The sequence below is a fragment of the Gavia stellata genome, chromosome 26 (assembly GCF_030936135.1).
Source record: "Gavia stellata isolate bGavSte3 chromosome 26, bGavSte3.hap2, whole genome shotgun sequence".
Classification (NCBI taxonomy): domain Eukaryota; kingdom Metazoa; phylum Chordata; class Aves; order Gaviiformes; family Gaviidae; genus Gavia; species Gavia stellata.
The window spans coordinates 9,276,817-9,302,567 of record NC_082619.1 but is presented as its reverse complement, the minus strand read 5'-3'; the positions used below and the strand labels follow the sequence as shown (position 1 = coordinate 9,302,567).

At 49.0% G+C, this 25,751-nt stretch overlaps 1 pseudogene; it reads right to left on the bottom strand.

Annotated features, from left to right (window-relative positions):
- LOC132319254 (hydrocephalus-inducing protein homolog) overlaps window positions 1-25,751 on the bottom strand; it is a 121,355-nt pseudogene that overhangs the window by 81,956 nt on the left and 13,648 nt on the right.

Below are 25,751 nucleotides of genomic sequence, written 5' to 3'. Positions count from 1 at the left end.
ACATCCCACCCAGCCTCAGCACCCGAGCCCTTCCCGCCTGCATCAGCCCCGCTCCCCCTGCCAGGGAAGCAGCCAAGCTCTCCTCCTGCTATGCAGCTTGTCACACTAGGCAGCCTCCATGAATTAAATAACCTTCTTCTGCAGCTAGTCTCCAGAGATGCTCTGCAACGCTACGGAGTCCACAGACTCCGTCGCTACACCACCCTTACAAGCATATCTTTGGGCAACAACCCAGCTGGGGTGACCCCCAGTAGGGGTGAAACTCACCTCACCACGAGCAGTTGGAGGACAGACCTCACACCCTAGTCTCTATCGTCAGCTGGAGGTTGAGGCAAAGCAGATGCAGAGGGAACAGGGAAACCACAGGGAAACCCATGCTCTTTCAGGAGCAAAGGGCCACAGGGTTCCCTTCATCGCCTAGAGCTCCAAAAGCATGACTCTCAGAGCTAAATACCTTCCACAAAACAAAGGGACAACTTGTAAAAGTGATCCAGACTCATTTCTGCTCAAACATCTACGCAAACTTTCTATTTTACTGAGGGATTCCCCAGAGAAAACTGCCCCCAGAGCCAGGCTCCTCTTGCCACGTTGTGATGGAATATCTCCCTTTCTCCCTCAGGGAGCGATATGGAAATGTTGCATAGAAAGGTCAAGTCACAGGCTGCTATGAACCATTTTTGCTGGAAAAGAGCCCCACAGATACTTACCATCTCTGCCCAGAAGGATGCAGGGATGACAGTCTGATTGCAGAGGCGGAGAGTTTGGGAAGCATCTTGTAAAACTTGGATACGGCCAAAATTTATTTTACTCGGGTGCACGGAGACAACTGGTCCTTCTCCAACGCTCACTAAATGGATCTTCTGCTCCAGGAAGCAGGTAGGAAAGATCAAGAAGAACAGGGAAAGTTTAAAAAGATTAGACAGCTCTAAGGGCACTCCTAGACTGAGGGATAATTAGGGTGGTTTGAAATTTCCAGTGTGGTAAGACTGAAACAGAAGGCCTGGAGCACGTGTGGGATCTGGAGCCATCCCATCTGAAAGCCACAAGCTCCCAGTATCAGGGGGTAAAGAAACCCAGTTTCCCACACTTGCTTTTTCACACCTCCTCCACACTGTTAGCTCTCTTCCCTGTACCCTGTGCCTGCTCCCACCCCTTTTCCTGCTCAGTCTTGCCCCAAAGCACCCTCCCTGACTTCTGCTGCTGCACAGCCCCACTTGGAGACTAACTTCGTTAACACTCCCAAAGCGACACCTGTGACAACCAGCACAAGTCAGAAGCAAAGCAGGCTCTTCAGAGTACAGATCATGCAAGTTACTTGCCTCTGATTTGTGCTTGTGTGTATTCCTGGTATTATATGAATAACAGACAGAAATTCTAGTGGGGGGAAACCCTTCTTTTGAAGGGAAGCATGCCTTATATTTACGAGCAACTCTTTTGTCAAACTTCACATTTCCCTGCAAAGCCTGCGTTGCCTGGCCTTCCCGTTGACTGCTTTACATTGCACACCCACAACGGCCTGGGTTGAGAGGTTCAGTGGCACCCAGGGGATTTAGCAGCATCATTTCCATTCCTTTTAATGGAAGTTTAAATCCTGCAACTACTTTCAACATGTCAGCCTTCCTTTCTGTTACAGAAAGCTTCAGGTTCCCAGCAATCCTCTGACAACCTCCTTCATGCTCAGACGGATGACAAGACATTTTAAAACAGCTGCTTCAAAAGTTAGTATCATTTTCATTTAAAGTGTAACTAAATTTCACCTAGATTTCAGCTAGATGAAGCCAGGACACTACATACAATGTTCTCTCGACTACATTTTGTTGTCGCTGCTGCTGTTGTGTATGCAGATGGTGTGGAGACTCACGTGTCTTTGGCTGGGAGTTTTGGCAAAGAGATTTGATGGATATTTCTCAAACATGATGGGCCTGACTTCAGAAAAGCTTAAATCCAGCTTTGGACAAAACATCACTTCAGCATGTTTTCTTACGTGCTTGCTTTAGCAGGATTCAGGGAGGTCCCTGTGAGCTCCTGAGCAAAAGTCCTAATGAAGCAGCGGTTGCTGCTCATCTAATAATACAGCAGAGTAGGAGAGGCAGGGATCGTGCTGCATTTTAGACTGGGCTTGTTATCCCATCTCACATATCCATAATGAAATGCTGTGTCAGACACTTAGATTACCACCTAAGAGAATACCATCCTTCCTCTTCTCTGGGCATGAGCCATTGCTTATGCCACGGATCCCTTCTTTCCTTGTCCACACCAGCCATATATTACAAGCTCTTGTTTTCCCAGGAAGAATCCCTGTACACTTTATGCCCCACCAAGATGAGTCGCGCAAAGGCACACATCTCCCCTAGCACTCACCAGCGGGGATCCTTCGCTCCCAAACACCGCAACACGAGCCACTGTGTCCTGCTCTCCCGTCACCTGGGCTTCCAGTGTAACCGGGACCTCCACCAAGCTGCGAGGCTGGATAATCCCACACGGCACAGGGCTGGAGTACCACACAGGAGCATCCTTCTTGTGTTCCTATAAGGCACAGAATCAAAACCAACTTTAAAGCTTCCTCAAAGGTCACTCTGAACTCCTTGACATCTGCCACAATGACAATTCACACACATTTTTAAAAATCCCTAGGAGAAAGGAGAAAGGCACAAAAACAGATGCAAGACTAGTATGGGCTTAGCATCCTGAGGGGGTCCGAGAGCTGCTGCATGCACAAACACCTGCTCCTGTGCTGGCAGCCTCCTTGCAGCAGCCTTTCATGACCTTCTAAGTTCTCCTACGGGAAAGCACCCCAAAGACTAGACTATGAACTGCTTCCTAAAGTTTATATTCACGCAGGTTCCTATTTAACTGCTTTCTAAAGTTTCTATTCAGGTAGGTTCCTGTTCTCAGCAAACCTTTAGGTTTGAATATAAACCAGCAAGGTCTTCTCCAAAACTCCTTTTTTCCTAATATATCCCTTGACAACATTGGAGGAAAGGAGGTGGATGCGATGCCAAACCTGAGGAAGAACTGCGTAGCAGCCTGGGAGATTGCTGTCGTTCTCAAGGGTCAGCATCTGCCGATACGGGTACTTTAGAAAGCACCGTCCAAATGTCATGACCGGGTTGAGCACTCGCAGCCGAGGAACGACGCATCTAGGCAAAGAGATGACGAAAAGGGAATTGGAGATACTGAGAGAACGTAGAATTTGTTTACTCCCCAAATAGCATGAAATGACGCATAACACGTGTCACTGTCAAATGGACGTTTAAGACCCCTACAGCAATAAATTGCCTTTAATTTCTTTTTATACAAGAACCTCTTAAAGGAGGAGCAAACCCTGAGTCTCAGCATTGTAGAGGCTGCCAAGTGCCCAGGCAGAGCACTGTGCCCTGTCCCAGAGCTGTCTGATGGGCACCTTTGCCCCAGGAGCCTTGCAAAGACACCTTGCACCCTCCTGACGCTCCCAGCAAGGCATGAGCTCCAGGGGAGCCTTCCCACCCATGACCAGGGCTCACCAAGCCTCAGGGAACACAAGACCCCAGAATCTCAGTAAAAATTACTCCCTCCTCTCCCATACCTCTCTTGCCCTGCCTGAAAACTCAGCCATTTACCCCAGCAGCAGAGGGCACAAGCCACCACCTGCCTCACGCAGTGGCTGGCCACCCTTTCCCCACTTCTGTAGCCACCTTGCTCCTTGACCCTCACGGGTCCATACACTGTCTGCTCCCATTTGCACTTCTTTTACGGAATTGCAGCCCAGGCACTGACTGGAAGACTCTGCCTCTTGCAATTCAACTGACACCCACTGCAGCACGACAGCATCGAATCTGGCTGCAGCAAGAACAGCTTTTGGCTTAAATCGGAGAACATTACGTCTCAGAAGAACCAGAGGAAAGCAGAGAAACCTGAGCTCACCTTCCACATCAAGGACTATTTTCCCCGTCCTAAGATCTTGCCTCTACTTTCCCTCACCAGTCCTGACACAAGCCCCTTCCCCATTTGCACATGCCTTCGTTAACTGAACCAGACACCAGCTTTCAGCAGGCTGATCACTGTGTCCCAAATGAATGTTGCATTTTGGTTGCAACCCAGCACAAGTCCACCACTTGCAGGAAGAAGGAGAGGCAGCCCTTTGGAAATTTCTTACACCTCAAGCACCAAAAGCCAGGCCAAACATGAATATAATTACTGTTCCCTTTAGAAAAAGGCTCAGCCCCATGCCTGTCCGTTGAGCACAGGTGCTTCTCAACGTGGGCTGCTTCCAAAGCACTGCTGTTCTCCTAGCTAGCTGGGTAGAACTAGCTCATTAAGCAACGCTTCTCATTTGGAGATGGAGCCAGAAAACCGCGTTCAAGGCAGTGTGCTGGTGGGGGGTGCACGAGGAGAGACGATGAGCTGCAAGGGAAGCAGTGATACCTGGCTGTGAGAGGCAATGCCAACACCTCCTTGCCAACACCGTCCACGTCCACCACCAGTGCCAGCTCGTATCTCTTCACGGTGTTGGAACACAGGGTGACCTGGCGGAAGAGAAGACCATCAAATACTTCATCGCTCCCAAAAGCCATCGTCCCTGTGTGGTGTCCTCCAGTTCTCCTTCCACAGTAAGGAAAGGGAGGATTTTGCCCTAATTCTTCTGCTGGTCCATGTACAGAGCGCAGGCTCTGCAAGTAATAGAAGTCTTCTGACAAGATCTGCTCTGTTAAATACACTGTGCAGTTATCAGGGTATATGCAAGCTAAATTAAAGCACAATTAGACTAATGCTCTACTCACCACTGTATTAAAATTAAGGGACCAGTTTGTAATCTCGACTAGAATAGCATAAATCCAGAGGACATCTGCTGACTTGAACAGAATGAGTTCAGCTTTACAGGGGGAAGCTGAGAGCAAAACGTGGCCCAGCAGATGCTGTGCAGTTCACGGCTGCCAGAGCTTTTGCAGTCCCCCTTGGGGATCGCTGCAGTGAATACAGCTCCTCCTGCTCAACACGACAGGAGAAATTAGACTGGGAAGAAAGGCAAACTGCTTTATCCAATGACATCTCTCTTTTTAACAGCCACCTTCTGTCCTCATCCTTCCTCTGACCACTTTAAATCCAAGAGATCGCTCTAAGCAGCTCTCAAAAACACAGGAGTGGCTTCTGTACCTGACTATACGGTACAAGACCTTCCGCTTAGGATTCTGGAAACAAAACAGTGCTCCTTCTGAAATGTCCCAGAGTAACCCAGCCAACAAAAGCCTAACACTAATGCATATATCTTACTCGCGTTATGCTGGCAGCACTAAAGCCCTCTCATGCATCAGTGAAGCTTCAGCTCCACCTGCTGAAGCACGTATGGCCGGACTCTTCCCATACCTGGATATCCACAACCCCCTGGGAGCGGATGGTCCCTCTGCACGGCGTGATGGTAAATTCGGTTGGCTTCACAAGACCTTGGGCTCCCCTTCTCCAGTATGAGTGAGTGTTGTCCGACAAAGGAACAAAACTGGTAACACTGGGCTCTCCTGAGCCGTCCCCAGGAATGCGAAGGTTGAAGGTCATGGGCACCAAGGAGGTGTTAGTGAGGCAACACGACAAGGTGCGAGGAAAGCCTAGGAAATGACACAAATATGAATTTACACCCCAGTTATCCCCCTGAGTCCTGGTGTGAATATCCTGTTAGGATAAAACTGTGCCTGGAGTTTAGCTCTTCTCAATCTGAACCACAGCTAGTTGAGAAGCTAAGCAAGGAATTCATCGTCACTTAAGCTCTCTTTTATGCTGATCACAGAGATTGTTTCCTTGGCAATGCCCACTCTTAGCGATGCCGAACACCAGAATTTTGTCTCTCTTTACCTGAGGAGCGCTCTCACATGCCCCAAAACCAGCATCAGTTATTTCTCGCTTATGAGCGTACATCCAGACAGACCATTTTTTCTGAAAATTCAGTCCGTAACATTCCCTGTTAACTCCACGAACACTCCCACAGTTTTCAATATATAAAAGCAGTGTATTGTCATCGAGGAGAAGCTCCAGTAAAAGAAAGGATGGATGCAATTGGCTACTACAGCACGATGCACAGCACTCTAATGCAGTTTCTCTAGGCAGCATCCTCAAGGCATCTCCTGTTTGGGGGCAATCAGACTCAGCTCGTGACAACCTGCAGCCCACTTCACAGGAGGCAAGCCTGATGCTTCCTTAGAAATTAGCAGGAACCGTGTCTCACCTTACCTAACAAACAGGGACATCACATCCATGCTGCACACTGGCTTTGGTTACTGCCCGCAAGGGTTTACATCACTTTAGCTTGGATACTTGCTTTCTATAATGGAAAAGCAGTGATACAACCACACCTGGTGGGGATGTGCTGCAGAGACAGGACATCAGCCCACAACCTGCTCTGGAGTGGACATCTGGCTTGGATGGCCAGCTCTGTGAGAAGGAGACATCTCCCATGGCCTGCTTACCAAGCGTTACTTGAATACAGATGGGGAGGAAAACCAACTGCAGACACAGCAGGTAGTTCATCCATGCCCATCGACAGTGACCACTGCCCACCTCCAGCAACTACTCCAGCAGGGAGGCAGGAGACACACAGAAAGGACAAACACAGACTTCACAGTCCCAAAGGAGACCGAAGTCTCCAGATGCAGACAACAGTCAGCAGCAGAGCTAAAAGAAGCAAAAATACAGTAGCTGCCTTCAGCTCAAAAGGCCTTATTAACGAAATCAGATTAAGTAGGATGAAGCTCCTATTACATAACCATATTTCTGCCTGGTGCATTTCTGGTTTTATTTCTTCAAAAGGAAATAAAGAAATGGCAGAGTGGTGATGTAGGGAGGGGAGGAAGCAGCTCAGGAAAGGTAAGGAGTTTTCTTAGAAAGTCCATGAGCAGCATGAAAACACAGAGGCATCCTGGGTGCAGAATAATAATGGCCCTTCAATCACCATTGATTTCACATTTCAACTTTAGAACATCTCAGTAAAAAGCCTTTTGTGAGACGGAGGTGGAGAACGAGAATCTGCACTTTAATGGAGATGCTCTGGATGCTCAGTCACCAGCTCCATCAGCAGACCTGGGCTTTTGGCAGGGAAGGAGAAGGAGCCCAGATCTCAGAGGACATCAGTGCCCGATGCCGAGCTATTGCTTGGGCATATTACCTGGGAGGTGAGAATGAGGTGCCCTCACAGCACTAATCAACATCTCACACTGAAGGTCAGGTGGGGAAATGGTGTCCTCCCCTTGCAACACGCACATTCACCCAGAGCAGCTACAGGCTAGGATGTGGCTTCAACTCCCTTCTCCTGCAGTCCCATCCCCTGGGACCTTCTGGCACAAGGACTTTCACAGCCATTCTGCTGCCAAGCATTGGGAGCTTGGGGCTGAACAGACTATGAGGGACACCAGAAAACACTGACTTTCTGTTCCTTTGGTCCTATCTGACCTCATGATGGCACAACACTGCCTAAGCAACCAGCAGCCCTGGTTTTAACACCTCGAAGGCTGCTATGGAGGAACACAAGTGACAGGTGCTCTTCTGTTCAGGTGCTCTGTTTTGGTGATGCACAGACCTCTCAACCTATGCTCCAAGCCCAGGGAACACTCACCGAAAGAGACGTCACCAAAGCGGAGGGAAGGTACGTTGAAATGAAAAGTCGGTCCGATGACACAGCCCCTGTGAGGACAAAGACAGGCAGAGGAGGCATTGGCTTGGTTAAAGAGAAATGCAAAGTGTTCGGCTTTCGTTACTGCTCGGAGGGATAAAAGCTGGTCTCAGAACCACAGCGGGTTTCAAATCAACCCGTCGCCTTTCTGCTCAGCACAGCATCCATGTGGACAGGAGACAGCCAAAGCAAAGTGGTCAGCAGCTGATAGTTCCTGATGTGCCTTAGGGCACCATGTCAGGCAGGGTATGCCCCCAAGTTGCTGCTGGCCTGATGAAGGACCCTGAACTAGTGATGGCTCCGTGCCTCAGTTTCCCCATCTGTAACGTGATGACACAGAGGTCTCCATGCAAAAGTGGACCCATTGTACTAGCTTTGCCAGCTGCAGGTTCTCTGCTTTGGTATTTCTTTGCTGGAACTGGTGCTTCCATGGAGTATATGAACATCTAGTCCTCAGAGCATCTTGATCCATGCAATCATTAGGCATGCAGGATTTTGAGGCATGAAGCCAGAGGAGCGCCCAGACACCCACTGACGCAAGAGCAACAACAGTTCTACACAGCGGACAGCTGAATCTTGGGGAAAAGGATCAGCTTGTCATCAGTGCACCAGCTGACACATCCAAGAGCAACACACGTCTCCAACCACCGAACACGGGTGTCCTGAACCCACCACACCTCCTCACCTGTCCTTAAATTCAGCAGCCAGGCTCCAAACTCCAAAACTCACCAAAATCCCCTGAAATCAGCACTTGGAGCTGCACAACAGCCATTAATTTATTTCATGGCTGATGCCAATCAATGCCAGCTCTGCCTCTTAGTTAAAAATCAAGGACCACAGTGAACGCTGCCTTCTAGTTTTAGTCACAGGACTGCCACTGACTCTGTTTGGCACATGACCAGACTCAAGCATCCCGCAGGAGGGACCTGCGTTCATCCGTGGTGTCCCATTTCCAGCATCCCTTTCTAAACACCAAAGAAACAAGCATTCAGGACCTTGTAAGGTTGGGTTCCTTCCCAAGAAGAATCACCTATGGTTTGGGCATCTTCTGATTGCATAGTTAAAAAGCACTCAAAAACTGACTTTCAGGAGTTTCAATCCAATACTAATTCTCGATTCTTGGAGCTGAAGCAGTTCCTGAGACTAAGTCAGGGAGCAAATCCCTGATGATGATGATGAAGTTCCCTCTCCAAGGACCTCACATAACCAGACCTAACTGCCCAAGCCCTAACACCTTGCTTTGGACGCAGCAAAGGGAGCAGGCATGCTTTCCGCCACAGCACTTGCCACGAGACGATGGAAAACTACCTCCAAACCAACCATGACTGGGGATCACACTGGGAAACTGCCAAGGAGGAGCCTTGCCAGGCAAGCGGAGAAATGACTGCCATTTCTGCTGAGTGCGCCGTATCTGGGCTCAGGTAAGTTAAACCTGAATAACTGCCCAGAAGGCTCGAGCAAGGAGCCAACCAGAGCCCTGTGCACCACAGCTCATAACAGTACAGCTCGCAAAAAAACGGGGGAAAAGGCAGTGGTTTTGGCAACTACCGCGTTTTACAGTAGCATTAAATAATGCACTTGTGAAGGGAGATCAGGGTCACAGAATCACAGAATCACAGAATCAGTACGGTTGGAAAAGACCTGTAAGATCATCGAGTCCAACCTGGGGGGGGGGGGGGGGGGGGGAAACCCACAACACACAACATCAAAAAACCCACAAAAAAAAAAACAAAAACCACAACACAACCACAAAACCCACGCCACACAACAACAATAACAAGCCACAACCCACCCAACACCACACAGCACCATGTCCATCAAGCTACATCCCACAATGCCACATCCACACGCTCCTTGAATACCTCCAGGGAGGTCCTTGCAGAGCACGAAGGATAACACAAGGTGGGAGAGGAACCGCTTCAACACTCATCCCCATTCCTTCCTTCCTTTGCAGCCCAGTCTCCCACCAGCCAGCTCGCCTCCATTCAAAAGAGCTGGGAGTTTTTCTCCATGGAGGACTAAATCCAGTGCTTAAAACTTCCCGACAAGGGAGGCTCAGCTTGACCTGGTGGGTGGACATCTCAAAGGCCTTTGAAAACAAACAGCTTGAGCTGCGGGGCTGGAGAATGAGAGATAAGGACTGGATAGGGATCCTTGAAACTAAGGCAAGGCAGAAATCAAGGAGGCAGATGACATCTCAGAGCAGAGTGGACTGCAATGGGAATTACTGCTGAGGGACAGCTGTACAGGAGCAGGTGGGCATGCTGGGGTACCCTCAGATGGGCTGCATAGGAGCCACCACCTAGAAAGGAGGAATACAAGGATGGGGAAGAAATAAATAAAAAAGGACCACCAATCCTCTTTCACTGAGACATAAGGTCTGCACCGAGCTCAGGGCCGTGCTGGCAGAACAGGGCAGAGCGGCCACAGAGAAGGGGAGGACATGCTGGGCACTGGCAGCCAGGGCACCAGTGGGGAAAAAAGGACCACTTCAGCCAGCCCCAACGCTCCAGAGCACCCAGCATCAGCTTCCCTGCCTACACCACATGATCCCAGCAGCTCGTGGTTAAGACTTGCTGGGACAAGTTTGCATGCTGCTGTGGTCCTGAGAAATGAGCTTTGCCTCTCCTTTCATCAGCTTTTTTTTTCCCCCTTCTCCCCTCTTGCTCGGTCAGGATTATCTTTTGCAATGGCACCAGCCCAGGGGATGATGCCCAAGTCCTTGTGACAGTACTTGCTGCAGAGCTTCCTGTCTCCTGCATCAGCACGTTTCTGGCTGCAGAAAGGAGGAACCGTAGCACTCACTGCACAAGAGCCGGGAGGACAGCTTGTCCCAACGCATTAGCATGAGAGATGATGTTGAGGCTGCTGCTACCCATTTTGTATGGAATGTTAACAGAGGATTTTAAAAACACTGCTTCTGGCTGCAGAATCACCCAGGCTGGCCCCTCTCCAAAGCCCTCTTGGCCCTGCTGGGTGTTCAGGGGGACATCCCAGACCATCTACTGCCCAAAGCTGATACCATCACACTGTCTGCCATGGCCCAAGGGGGAATGAGCTACCTGTAGCAAGGAGTCACTTCAGCTCCTGGGTACCGGGACAGGGCAGGAGGCATCTCCACACCTTTCCCGTACGGCCTCCAGTCAAACTTTTTTCCAGCACGGGTAGTCACTTAAAGCCCCACGGTCCTCACACAGAGATGTCAAAGGGTCACAAAAGGAATCTGCTGCTGCCAAATTCTGGGCAAACAGTGTCCTGGAAAGTCACAGAGCCACCCTGGCTCAACCATGAAGGCAAAGCTGCTTCCCAGAGGAACCCAAGACTTGGAAAGTTAAACTGCGTATTGAGAGCAGAGGAGGCATGGTCACAGGTGGCCAGCAGCTCAAGGGAGGTGATTCTGCCCCTCTACTCGGCTCTGGTGAGACCCCACCTGCAGTACTGGGTCCAGCTCTGGAGTCCTCAGCACAGGAAAGACACGGACCTGTTGAGGCAGGTCCAGAGGAGGGACACGAAAACTATCAGAGCGATGCAACACCTCTCCTATGAGGAAAGGCTGAGAGAGTTGGGGTTGGTCAGCCTGGAGAAGAGAAGGCTCCGGGGAGACCTTCTTGTGGCCTTTCAATACTTAAAGGGGGCTTATAAGAAAGACGGGGACAGACTTTTTAGCAGGGCCTGTAGCGATAGGACAAGGGGCAATGGCTTTAAACTGAAAGAGGGTAGATTTAGACTACATAGAAGGAAGAAATATTTTACAATGAGGGTGGTGAGGCACTGGCACAGGTTGCCCAGAGAGGTGGTAGATGGAAACATTCAAGGTCAGGCTGGATGGGGCTCTGAACAACCTGGTCTACTTGAAGATGTCCCTGCTCACTGCAGGGGGGTTGGACTAGATGACCTTTAAAGGTCCCTTCCAACACAAACCATTCTATGATTTCCTCTCGCAGACAATTACACTTTCTTGGCTGCTGCAACTGCAAGGTTCAAACTGGAGTCAAGGTGAAAAAGTCTTGGCTCTTAGTGGGGGGGTGCTAGGATCTGAGCCAAGACAAAGACCTTAGACAACCCCTTTTTTCTCTGCTCCATCATAAAATGAGGTAGGGGGGAGCTGATTACCCAGAGAGAGCTACAGATGTGCCCACCAAGCTCCTATAACCCTCCTCACCTGATAGTCAAGGTCACAGGCTCAGGGGATCCATTCACACTGAACTTGAATTCTTCTGTGAACTGCCCCAGCATGGTGGAACTGAAGGAGATCCGGATCACCTGGAGCCCGTCTGGCAAAATGGTGCCCTCCTGGGGCAGAAAGGTGAAGCAGGAGCCCAGAGCTGTAGCTGGAGGGACCAACTGGAAGAAAGCATCGATGGCTCCTTTGTTAAACAGGACCGCCTGCAGCAGCAAGAAAGCGAAATGGAAATACATAAGGAATCTTCCTTTCTTACACAAGGCTGACTTGCTTTCCCGTTAAACAAGTAACATCTGTAAAAAGACAGAAGATGCCGTGTGCTGCTGCTTGGCAGAAGCCAAAGAATATGCAACAGGACAAGTTCTGCCTTTGGGTTTTTACATGCAAAGCAGTGATAACTTCATCTAAACAGAGTCACGCTGGGTTTATTCTACTGATACAGAGCAGTCCACTCTGACTTGCAGTGCAGAGGACCTGCTCAGCATCAGCGAGTTGATTCAGACCTGTCCCTAAGAGCAACGAAGGGCGGTTACTAGTGGGTCATCACACAACTGCTTCTGCTCCTGATGAGCCTGGTCCTGCCAAGGGCAGAACACGTTCAGCTTCCATTGCAGCCAACAAGTTTATTGCATGTAGAAGACCCCTCAGGCTAGCACTATAACCAACTTCAGAAGCACTCCCCAACTCTGCTACAGTATAGAAGTTAGGTTTCTCTTCTTTCTTCTTTAAGGTGATACTTTCTTAGTCTTTGCTCCAACAGACATGTCAGGAAAGAATGAGCGTGAGGTGCATAGCAGCTCCATCTATTCCAAAGAATTTCTCTTTCCTAAATATACACAGCCACCATCTAAGATTTTACCATTACTGGAATAAACTGCAAATTTAGAACCAAGCTGTATTTTGTTGAATGCTCGAGAGATCTACTGCCTCGAACAAGTAACACAATCCCGCAGCGTTTGTTGAAATTCAGCTCTTTTCATGTTGGGCGAGAAATGCCCACATCTGCCTGTGAGTACCAGCACACTGTCCATCACCAACAAACCTACCCAAAGCAAAGCTGTAGTTTCTGATTGCTGCAGGGTGAAATCCTGCCATTTCCATGGACTTAGCTATCTGCTTTGAATTTCTTTTCCCTAATTTTTGTCCTTGCAAAACCTGTCAGAAAAACTGAGACAGAAGCATAGAAACAGCCTTTGTTTTTCAACTTTGCAGCTGCTGCTGAAAATATGCATGTATTCAAACTCCACAATGGTCACTTGAACACTACTCTCACCTCTTGTGTGTTTTACACCTTCGTTACAAATTGCACTTAGGGATCCTACGCTGAGCTGAGGTTTACCTCCAGTCTAGCTGCTTAGGAAAGCACTAACAGCATCATCTACTTCATCACATTTTCTCAAGTAATGAAAAACATAAATTGATAGAGAGAGAATCAATAAAGTATCAGCATTAAAAATGCAAAGAGCACACAATATTTCCGTAAGAAAACACCTTAATCTGTCCTTCCCTGCCACAGTCAAGGTTTTGAAAGTGTCTGGCATGATGTATTGCCTCGTCTTCTACCTCTTTCACTTGCTCTATCGTTTTTTTTGCAGAAGACTTGACACCATTGGGGGGAGGCAAATATATAGAAAGTGCCTTTGCTTCATTTCCAGAAATGCTTTGCTCTTCATAGAGCCAGAGGTGCACCAAGCCCGAAGCGTGGTGAGGCACTGGTCGGCGAGGGGAAGCACTCCCTATTTCTTTCCTAGGGACAGCTCGGAGCCAGGAGGCTGGATGGCTTTCCTCTGACTCCCAGGAATCGGTAGGATGCACTTAACTGAAAACTCTTTGCAAGGGACTTGAGTTCAAACACAGTAAATTTGTTCCAGCTGCTTTTTAAGAGCCAGAGTACAAAGGTGCTTTGCATCTAGGGCTGAAACAAAAGTCTCTGAATACTTATCTTTTTGACCCAGTGCTGCTTTCATGTGTCAAGGGGGGTTTTTTTGCATGAAGCCTCCCAGCTGATCTCAAATGGACATTGCCAAAAAGCAGGGACTAGGGCTTCCTAAACATATATACCTTTCAGACCCCAACAAAAGTATCCAGATTCTGTGAAACCCCCCAAACTTGACTAGTATGTCAAATATTCCCTGCTCACAACTGCCTCAGTTGCCAGGAATCCCGCAGGTCCACGAGGCTCAGCGTTGCCCCGGGAGCCGTGAGGATCCAGCCCAACCCCTGCAAACCCCTCCTGCTCACCTCATAGCTGTGGGCTGATCCAATGAAAACCTTCCCGATGTCCAGCTGGTCAAAGTTGAAGCAGAGCCGGGGCCCTATGCCTTCACCTTTGATGCGCAGGGGCAGCCTGGCCTCTCGGCCTGGGGAGAGATTGCCGTTTCAGTACAGTAATTCCCTCTGTTGCCCTGGATTTTCCAGCCTGCCTCAATGCTAGTCCCTGACTCCGCGATGGATGGGACCAGCTCTAGATGCTCCAGGGAGAAGATACAGGACCCTTCTCCTCCCTCAGGACATATGCCCTTGGGCTGGTTTCTAATTTAGTGATCAGTTTGCACCCTGAAAACAGGATGCTGAGTTTAAAACACGATCTCTGAATTTCTTCCCACACACTTAAGTGAGCTTTGAAATCCATTCAGTGAAGGCACAAAGCTCACAAAACAGAACTGAAGATAAAAATCTGCCATCTATACTGATGCAATCAGAGACAACAGCACAGGAGCCGAGAAGTACGAGCCCAAGCAAGGCGAAGCTCCCTGCTAACGGCCATACACACATCAACAGTAACCGCTCCCAGAAGAAGACTTGACAGCACTTCCGTAAGACAGGATGGGCATAAAGCTTGTCTAGCGGACTGCTCGGATTCCGATTCCCAGGGAGGACGTTCACCCTGCTCAGTACAGCAAGGCCTGTGCAACGCTACCCGTATGCACCATAGACGCCGAGCCACGAGGTGACAATTCCCACACAGGGAGAGAAGCACAGGCTGGCCAGAAGTGGTCTTTTCGCAGACACCCCGCACTCAGCGGGGCTCAGTCACCTGAGGTCTGACAGCATCTGGGGAGTGGGAGGTGATCCAGGATCTGGGAGCACATTTGTAACTCAGCTCCTGCTGCCTCAGGTGTCTGATGATGCATCCGTGTAATAAAGATTCATCTTGGAAGTATACGGTCTATAGGGGCTTAGTGCTCGTCCACGAAAGCTGTTCTGCTGTGTCATTCTTTGGCCTTTCCAGGCACCTTGCAGCAGAGCAAATGCTGGCAAACCCATGGCATGAAAGCTTATCCCTTCACTGCCTTGGTTGGTCTGGGATCAGTGATCCAAGCTTGTAGCCAGGCATCGCGAGGGCTGGCCTTGGACAGGAGATCACCTGGAAACCGCAGGGACAGCGGGCATGTGCCAGCCCTGACCTGCTGACCACCCACCCTTCCCAGCAACTACATAAGAACCGAGGGGGCTGGAAGACTATTTGTGCCTCACCTTCACCATGGGTAACAGAAGCAGGAGAAAGGAGCTGTACCTGAGATTTCACAGTAGACCGCTTGTTGATACACTCTGGCTTCTCGGGGTTTAAAGATCACCTTGATTTCAGCCGAAGAATTTGGCCAGACATCTCCCTCCTAAAACAAAAGCGGACGGCAAACCATTTATCTTCCAACGTTACATGTCTTGTTTTCAACCACAGTCCTGTAGCCTATATTTAGAGCATCAGTGAAGAGCAAGGAGCAAGCAACACTTGCCAACAAAATTTATAAAGAGTCTGGAAGCAGCTGCAAAAAACTGTCCCAAGTCCCTTACCTTTACTGGCACCCCGGAGAGGCATTTTGTTAAATTAGGGCTACACCGAAGCAACCCAACTGGCAACCAAACTCCAGCAAATCAAGCAGGATTTCTTCAGAGGTACCAGCCAGTCTAAGGAAAAGGGACCTGGCTACACTTCATGTCTGTACATCATTACATGGAGTACCAGCACACAGTACTGTGGGCAGCCAGACTTCCGGACCTCACCTTAATGCACTTCAGGAGCTCAAGGGGGGGTTGAGCTAGTTCTGGAGTCATACTCCAACTGTAACAAAGCAGGAGCCCTGGGACACACTCCAAAATCAACTCTAATGCATCGCACGATGCCCTTCAGGCTCAGCTCATCAGCTCCCACTCTACAATAATCCTACTGCTCTGACACTATCTCTTGGTCACACCATGCTGCTGTCAGCTACAGTGGTGTGAAACTGCAGTTGTGCTGACATTGCTGGCTCTCAGCCTTCGATGGGCTAAAGGAGTAACCAAGAAGAGAACACGATCCCCTTCCTTGGTTAAAAAAAAAAATTAGTTTCACCTATTTTAAAAAAAGAAGAGGTTGGGCTTATTCTAGGGTTCACTCCAAGATGAGAAGGGATTTTGCACTGCTCAGGCAGCAGGCATTCTTCGTCTCAGACCATGCAAATACTCAGAATCAGAGCTCTGGTTGATTGAAGGACATGGGGTTTTGCTTGCAGAAACAGAAAAGCAAAGATTTTTCTGTACCTATGTGCCATACAACTCAAAAAAAACCTGCCAGTCTTGTGTCCAGGCTCACAGATGCCATTGGAAGGGAGATTCCGACATGGTGTAAGTCCAGCTTATACAAAGGGATTGGTGTTTCCATGACTAAACTTGGGCTGAATTTGGCCTCCTTTCCACACAGGACCATTTCATTCTTCAGGTCAATATGTGAACTGACAATGCTCTAATATCCTTTGTTACTCCCCATACAGTATGCGTCAGGTGTGCCCTTACATATAATAATCAATACCTCTGAGCACTCTAAGAACACTTATTTATAGCCCTTGCAGTAGCTCAGCTTTAGGCAGGCTCTCGCTGCCTGTCAGGAGCCCGCAGTTCAGAAGTGGTTTTTGTAACAAGCTCTCCCAGCCTCGCTAGAAACCTGACATTTTCTCTCGGCACGTCAAGGCAGCTGATGCAGGGATCTGCCAAGTGACCTCATTCAGGGAGGAGCAGGAGGAGGAGGAGGGGAGGTTCTCAGCTAACAGCTTACCATCGGCTCAATGGTGAAGACATCATCGGAGAAAAGCATGGAGTCTCCTTGCACCTTTGCCCTCTGGTTCCGGAAGGTGCGGGAGAGAAGGGAAAGGCGTTCTCGGAGAGCGGGGTCCACCGTGCACTCCTTGAGGATGCAATCCGTCTTGTCCTCTTCCTGCCTCTGCAGCCTGCGACACAGCCTGTGGCCACGGGGAGAGACAAACCAAACAGATAATTCAATAAGCAACATATTGGCAGAGACTGCCGGGTAAGTGCAGGGGCAGCAACGCACTCAGGGAGGAACAGCAGCACCAGCAGCAGCTCAGCAAGGGGTTGACCCCGAGCCATGGGGTCCCAAATGGATCAGATGATCACTTGTTGCTCCCTGGCGTGGCAGGTAGTTTTACTCCACATTCACAAGTTAAGAAGAGGTTTTGGAAAGCTAGCAGCCCTCAAGAGAGCCTCCCGGCTCAAAGCCACTGCCACAACTGATGGAGAATCCACCAACCTCAACTGGCTTTTCCCACCATAGAGCTGCTCGGGGGAGGCAGATAAAGATCAAGGAGCACCCACTGCAGGGCTTCACTGGCAAGGGGAGAAGCACCTGGGGTTCAGCTGCAGGTTACGAGCATCACTCTTTTTCCTTCCTTTTTGGACCAGCGGGGATAAGCAAACAATGCCTGCTCCCAGTTCCCTATACTGCCTTCCACCAGGGGATCCCTGCTTCTCTGACAGCAGGACAGTGGCCTTAGAGCTATGACCATCCCTAAGACTTCCAAGTAAGGAAGAACAAAACCTCCTGCTCAGACTCTAAGACACAAACTGGCACGAGATCAAATGTCATTGGAAAAAAAGAAAAAAAAAATCCGGTTGAAGTCTACTGTGGGGAAACCTGGTTGCTTCTGAGAGGAAAGAGGAACACTCAGGGTCCAGGCTGAGACAGGCAGCTGGGAAGAGATGGTAAAGAAATGGGCCAGGGAAGTACCAAGAGAAGGTCAGGAGGTTTCCTTTCAACACACTGAGCTTGCACAGAACTCACACACTGTGTCATTAAAAAGAGAGAACAGTGGAAAACTAGTTTTGCCCTTCAAGGCATTTCTGACCTAATTACGTTGAACTTTATTTACTCAGAGGCTCTTAGAAAGTGCTCCACTTTAAGGCAGTTTCCTGATCAGCTATGAGTTCAGACTAACTATATACCTACATCCATCCAAGTCTGAAAAGTCACACAAGGATTCCCTAAATCACCCAAGCTTTTAAGTGTCATTTCCAATTCACCCCCCTGGGCTGCAAGTATTTCTCTGCTGCCTGAAATGGGAATTTCAAAGCTTGAGCAAAGACACACTTTCAAGAACCTGCCCCATCTCTCACCACCATGAAGACATGGGTGGCTGAAGCCCAAATGCACTTCCAGGTCCTGTGCTGCCCTACCTTCCCTGCACAACCCTCCACCTCCAAACTCTCCCCAGCCTCGAAGGAAGGGCACAAATACTTCCTTGTGCTGGAAACCAGGGCAGCGCAAGGCAATTAACACCCTACAGCAGGGTGGCCTCAACTTTCACCCTACCCTGCACATTGCTGGAAAAGGAGCCTGCCACCTTATCAAAGCTGGAGTGGAAGAAACTGCAGTGACTATCGTAATAGTTATGTTATCTGCAGCTACATTACGTCCCAGGTAACGAGTGCTGACACTTTCCTCAGCCTCATGGACCCTCTGTAGCCCAGGGATGTCTGGACCTCAGTGGTTTGTGCTCCCACAAACCACCAATTTGCTATCCAGTCATTGCAACCAACCTTTCCTCCCTAAAACATCTTCCTCAGCTGGAGTATGGGTGGAACTGGAATGGGAAGTGCTGAGCTCCAGTACCCTGAAGCTCAGTGACACGCACCCTGACGCTGGGGATGGTTTACTTGTCCTAAACCGTTCAAAAGCACCAACACCCCTGGGGCCACACGTCAGTTTTACCCTTGGGCAGCGTATCTTATGGAAACGAATCTTTCAAACGAACCTCAGCTTCCGCTGATCCTCCTCTTCCTGCGTAGCAAAAGCCTTCCACTGGAAGTGGGCTATGATTTCACTCCGATTGTGGATGACCACGGAGCCGTGGTTTGACAGCGAGAGGTAAGTCTTCTCAACTGCCAAGGAGTTCCTGTCTAGCCTGATGTTGACATCTCCAGCTGCTCCATAAAGGCTCGTGTGGGTATCTTCACCTGCAACAAAGCAAAGGGCAGTCTTTGCTCACCTCACTTGCTGATGGAAGTACCAGGAAGAGAGCAAACCACAGGTAACAGAAGAAAGCGTTACAGCTTTTAGCTGTATTAGCAGTTCCACGGATCAGCACATTTATCACATCCTCATAGCTGCCTGTGTACAGCACAAGGATGTCCTGGACACCATCTAAACCACCTTATTTCTGGGTGTGTTTGTAGAGGTTTATCCCCAACGTGACAGCATTTACAGTGGGATTTTTGAGACGTGCCCAGGTGGCCTTTGGGTTGCCATCCCACTCAGGTCACGGGGAATTCTGCATCAAAGTCATTCAGGTGACTCTGAGGAGTCCCACCACAGTCATAGCTTGACCAGGGTCTCCTGCAGGCACACCACCAGTGGTGGGTCTCTCCTGAGGATCCCTTGTTGCTGGCAAGCAAAGATGCCTGGGGGCATGTGGACAGAAAAGGGAGGTTCAGAGGAACAAGTGCAGGGACAGCCCATCGCAGGATGGCACGCAGAAGAGAACTTCACTGTGTTGTAGAAGCAGTGCCCTCACTTGCTGTTTGTGAAGATATGTCAATGAGACTGGTGGGGCACAGTCCACACCAGCCTGCCCATTACAGTCCTGCAAGCCCATTTCTTCAGCCTGGATCCTGTTGCTTATGCCTGAGCGTGCAAGTCTACGCTGCATATTCCCAAGCTATTCAACGACCAGAGTGAGGACATCTTTGCTTTCCAACTCAGACCAAGCTGAAGAGGAGAGAGCCTTGCCTGTGCACATCAACTGATTAATGGCTGGAGTCTTGCTGGGGTACCTGCCAGCATTTCACCCTCCAGAACAGACTCCCACCAAAGGCTCCCTCATTCCCAGAGCTTTCAAACCTTCATTCTTCCCAACCAAGGAACTCCTGGGAGTCAACCGAGCTCAAATGTCACTACCAAGCCCACTCTTCCTGTTGTGGGTGAGTGTTTCCCAGGTGAGATGCAAACAGCAAACATCAGACATGCTCTCCAGAAATGGCATTTCTAGGGAGTGGTGCTTCAAGCCTCCGAGCCAGCCCCAACTGACAAGCGCAGCAACCCGGCCATGGCCTGGAGGGCATCCCTCTGCAAAGGCAGAGCCTTCTCCTCACTGCAGGGCTTACAGCAAGGCAGCCAGTGGATGGACCTGCCTTTAAAAGGCTGCCATGCAACACCACAAGGGGAGAGATGGACGGACTCCTTAAATCCTAAGCCAGGCAACACAGCAGAATCACATTCATTCTGGGAGCCGGGTTGGGGAATGAGGCAAGACTCGCCCTTAAAACAGTAGATCTCTACGGTCAGTCATTCATCTCTGCACATGGAGAATTCAGCCTTCATGCCTGTACAATCCTCAATTTCTTTGCTCTTAAGGGAGTCTGGAGTGGCAGGGATTTGTGGCCAGAGCTGAGTTACGTTGGGAGAACACACCAGCAATGTTTCCAAGGACTGGACAATCTGCCTCCTAGAATGGACAATTTAGCATATAAAAATCACTGAACTTCAGAGGAGTTAGAGGCAGGTATGCTTTATAAGCATTACCTTTCCCCTGCGCTGAATCCTCGGCATACATTGGCAAGCAGATGAGCCAGGACCCAAGAAATGGGAGACAGGCACAGTGCTTCGAGCATGCACAACTCAGGTTTATGGAAACACAAGCTAATCCTCCACAACCATCAAGACAAACTACTACAAAATAAACACCGTGAAAACTGTCACCTCACTGTCTAAACCCATGGCCACGTGGGTCTTGAAGTATTGGGTATAGTTCTGATCTCAAAAAAACTAGCTGAAGCATTTGAAATTAATAGAGAAGGGCAGAAAGTACAATTAAAAGTATGGAGCAGCTTCTATATGAAGACTGAACAGATTTCTCGGTTGAGGAATCCGTATGGGAGATAGATGGGAGAGGTTTGTAAAAGCACGAATGGCCCAGGAAATGTGAATAAGGAAAGACTTGTCATGATTTGTCACAAAACAGGAACCTGAGGGCCTGAAATAATCTTATTAGTCAGAAATTACACAAAAGTACTAGTACTTTTCCAGGGAAAAAGTAGTACTTTTCCAGTACTCTTTGTCAGTAAGAACAAGAGTCAAAGAAAGATCTAGCCCTCGGAATTTTATCCTATAGATTCTCTAGATGCATACAAATGAGGCACTTTTTTGTGCTTCTCTACCCGAAATTTCAGTAGTTCTTTCAAGAAAGCGCTGCCCATCCCATGAGCTTCTCAGAGTGAGCATAAACCATTCTCTGGGAATATGTCACTAACTGACAAATATTGAACAAAGCTGTGACAACTCATAAAGCCACAAAGAGCATTTGGAAGATACAGGAGCATTTTTGTAACCCCTACAAACTCGAGACAACTAAAATGTTCACTGCTGGGCTAAAGCATCACACTACCACCTGGATTAGGACATCATGCTTCCCAGGACCAACAGTCAGGAATAGGGACAAACCAAACCTCTCTTTCCAGCAAGAGAAAACGCACACCAAGTGCATACATGCAACAGAGAAAGCGTCTCGTTCAGCATCACAAGATACCTCTCCTGAACCAAGGCCGACAGAAGCATTTTAACATGTCGCACCTTTTTCTTGAGTTTTCCCCACTCACTCCTAAAGCGACTTATAAAGCTGACGGTATTTCTGTGGCCTGATCTTGGCTTCTCGTACCCTAGCATACATTTTACACCTATCTCGGGAGGCACTGAGCACTGCCTGCCAAATCCCAACAGCCCTCAACTCCTGGCTACTTTAGTCCTGATGTTGGGAAGCACGGGCTGTAGATGGGTAGAGGGCAACATGGAAAAAAAGGTCTGTGGCAAGACGATGGAGAAGCAGTACATGGGACAGAGGTGTGTAAGAGACAGCAGGCACTGGAGAGAGTCTGACAGAGACATGTGTTCCCCACATTACGCTTCAAACATAGCGTTGTCATGGACTAAAACTTCATGCGTGCATACGCATGCTGCAATGGAGAGTCGAGGTTTCTCCCTCCTCCACTCAGCAACTCCCAGAAAAACAGCATTCCAAAAATCTCATTCCCATTTGAGGGGATCTACTTTAACAACCCCCTCAACACCAACTACTCTTCACTTTTATCCGAGGTAAAGCTGGGGCAGGGCAGGTACCCCTGGAGAGGGAATTGAGGTGGCTGGGACAACGGGGAATGATGGCAGAAGACTGTCACGAGGAGGTGCTGGGTGCAGAACACCATCCTGACACCAGGGTCCCCCAGGGAGGAACCAGCGCACAGGACATACAGAACAAGGACAGGCTCAGCCTCTGCCCCTTATCTGTTCACTTCTAAGCACTGAAACATGCAGAGCTTTTGGAAGAAAAGCTTTTAGAAGTTGCCCACAAAGCAAACTTAACATTATTCTGCTTAGAAAGGGCTCTGCTTTGAAGGACGCAGAGAGCGTGCACCACGCAGCGCCCAGCACTTACCTGTGTCGTAGTGAACTACCAAGGACCTGGAATGGTGCCCGGTCTTCAGCGGGTGAAACTCCACTGTCACTTGCATGGAATCACCAATCCCAAGAGTCCCGACGGAGGGATCGACAGAGAAAGGGCTGCAAGGCAAAGAGAGCTATCAGGACTATTGCGGGAGATTTGGGGACTATATTCCTTTGGCAGTCTAGTTCCCTTCAGCTCACTTGCGCAAGCAAGGAGCAAACAAACCACAGCCAGCGGAAGACAAACACAACATACAGGATCAGAAACAGAGCGACTGACTCCCGCTTCTGCAGAGATCCAGCCCTCAGAAGATCCCATGGCATAAAATGACCTCATCTCCCCCATGCTCTGCGTCTCTGCAGCCTCAGGAGTCCAATTGCTAGCAATACCATCAGAGAACGGCTTGTGAAGAGCACAGAAATGGTAACAGCTATTCGCATGCACAACCTGATGCTGATTTCCTCAGGAATCTGTCTTTTCCTGCCACCCAGAAACCTCACCTCAAGAGATGCAAATGTCAAGGCAATACCTGTTTCAATGAGATCACAGCCTAGAAATCAGACAGAGAATAAAAGGGACTAATTATGGTTCAAATTGCAGAATCCTTTTTTTTTTACCTTGAAAGCATCCTGGTTTAGCCTAAGAAAGGGCAAGTTTTATCGGCATTTCAATGAAAGCTGCTCTAAGAAGAAAAGAACAACAGGAAAAATCTGAATGCAAATGCAGACTGGAGTGATACCACAGCATGGAAACAAAACACAAAAGGAGTATCCCATTTACAGCCTGAACAATTAAATCCCTAGCGAAATGAAGCGCCATTAACAGGAGCATATCAAGGCAAGTTTAAGAGGAGGTCTTCTCTCTGTTCACAAGCAATGCAATCTGGGACTCCGGGTTGTACTCCAAGCTCGGTAACTGTTTGCCTGGCCCGCCAGACAAAGTCTGTGCAATGTCTTGGAAATAATTAGGAAAATGTGTTGGCGTACTGTGGATTTAATATGAGCAGTTATGATTTGTCACCAGGTAAACAGCTCTTGGCTGATAGAAACAAAACTCGATGCTTTAATGCTTAGGGCTAAGTCAGGTAAAACATGCTTCTGCACAACGGCAGCTGCGCTTCATGGCTCTTGTACAGCCACACTTAGAAAACAAAAGTTACTGGGTTTAGTGCTTTGCTGGTGGTCAATTTGTCACCTTAAAACCACGTTCTGGAGAGTTTTACCATGATTAGAGGACGCAATGCGCACACCAAAATAATGAGAACAACTGGAGCCATGCGCCAGCTGAACTTTGCTCACCTAAGTAGTGAAAGCTGATGAAATTGAACTCAACAGAGCAGTTGGCAAGGACACTGCAAAAACATGCCTGACTTTACTGGGTATTTAGTTTGGTGGTGACAACTAGATCTGGACAGCCCCGAGGAAAACTGTACACCGATTTGCAAGTTCCTGCCTAGGTATTCTCCACAGCGATAAGCAGCAGCCTGCTGAAATAGCATCCTGGAAGCCTGCTTAAATAGCTTTGCCAGCCTTTGGTGGAAGCTCCTCTTGGACCCTCACGTTTCACAGGACCAAAGTAAGAAGTCTTCTTTCGAGCCCTGCTTTCGTGGGGAAGAAATTGAGGCTACTCAGGTGCACCAAGTCAGACAGCGGGTCTTTGCTGCATTCTTGACCTCAGCTCCTACACCGAGACCTCTGGGACCAAACAACTCTCAGCTCATTATCAACCAACTGAACTGGTTTCCTTGCAGATGCGGTGTCAAAAACGCATTACCCTCTCCAATTCAGCAAACCCCAAAATGGGTGACTGCCTTCTGAGACCAAAAGGAACAGCACAGGCTGACTGCAACACCATTCACATCAGGCATTTAATAGGGGACCACCGGAATACCCTGTGCTTGTGGCCTCCCAGAGCACGGGTGTATTTGGCTGAGAGTGGTATGCAACCGTTTCAGAAAGTACTTACCACCAGCAGGTTGCAAGCTAGCTACTAACATTCTAACACTCTCCAGGAAACCTAGGAGAGATAAAGCTCTAGGAGAGATAAAGCTCTAGGAGAAAATGCCCCCAACCCCTGCACCACAGAGTTGCTGCATCTTTTGCCTGTGCCCTCAGTAGCATTCTGCTTGGGGGCTGTAGTGCAGTCTTGAAGCCCGTGTCTGCTCGTCTCCACTTAAGAGCTCATTCTCCTTAACGATATTTGCTCCCAGGGACCAGACCAAACCTACCGGAAAACAAAGTTCCTGGACCACACGGTGGTACTGTCAGGACTTCAGTACCCTCAGCTTTGATCAACTGATCTCCAATTGCTCAGAATTACTTGCCAATAGACACAGCTGCTGATCAACTCTTAAATGTCTCTGCCACCAGCTCATAGCCGGTCATTTCCTAACACTGCGTTTGGTGTACATGAACTGAGCTCCTAGAGCTGTCATCTGCCACGCACTATCCCATACAGCCCAAGGGCGGTCAGGTTGCCTTCCTTTACTTGTTCTTTCAAACTAACAGAACTGGTCTTGTGAGAGGCTGTGCTGGAGACACCACTGCAGTATGAAACTTCCCTGCAGCTTGCCGAGTTTTATCGGAGGTTGTATCATGCTTAAAACACTGTAAGCAACTGCCAGACCCACATGTCCTGCCCAGTTCCAGCTACGCCTGCAATACAGCAGCTCAGATGCTCTGGTTCTTTTTTGTTACTGCTTACCAAATCTATTATCACGCAACAGTATTTCGCACAAGCAAGATGTTGAGTTCCTTTACCTCTGAGTGCTCATGTGGTAGCGGGCCTCCCGGTTCCCAATGTTGCGAACCAGCAGTGTTTTCTGGGTGCTGTACTTGACTGGACAGACACCGAAGTTCAGCTGGTCAGGGAAGTCCAGGATGGCTCGGGCACCTATAGCTCGGATCGGCACAACGAACTTTTCCCTTTCCGTGATGCAGGTGACCCGGTGGAAGTAATCCTGCAGGGAAAGAAACAATCTCAGCACAGTGCGTTTAGTACCATCCCCACAGCAGAAGGAAAGCTGCTGTTTTCTAGGACTCTAACAGGAGCATTCAATAATATAATACTCCTTTTTGCCTGAATGACCTTTCAGTCCAGTAGCACGACTTGAACAGGGCTGCTAACTCGCAAAGAAGGAACAACCCCCTTGAGTCACCTGCTTTCCCAGCAAGCTGGCAGAACCAGACAAAATCATCTGACACTTGGATTCTGAGGCACCAAAATTGAG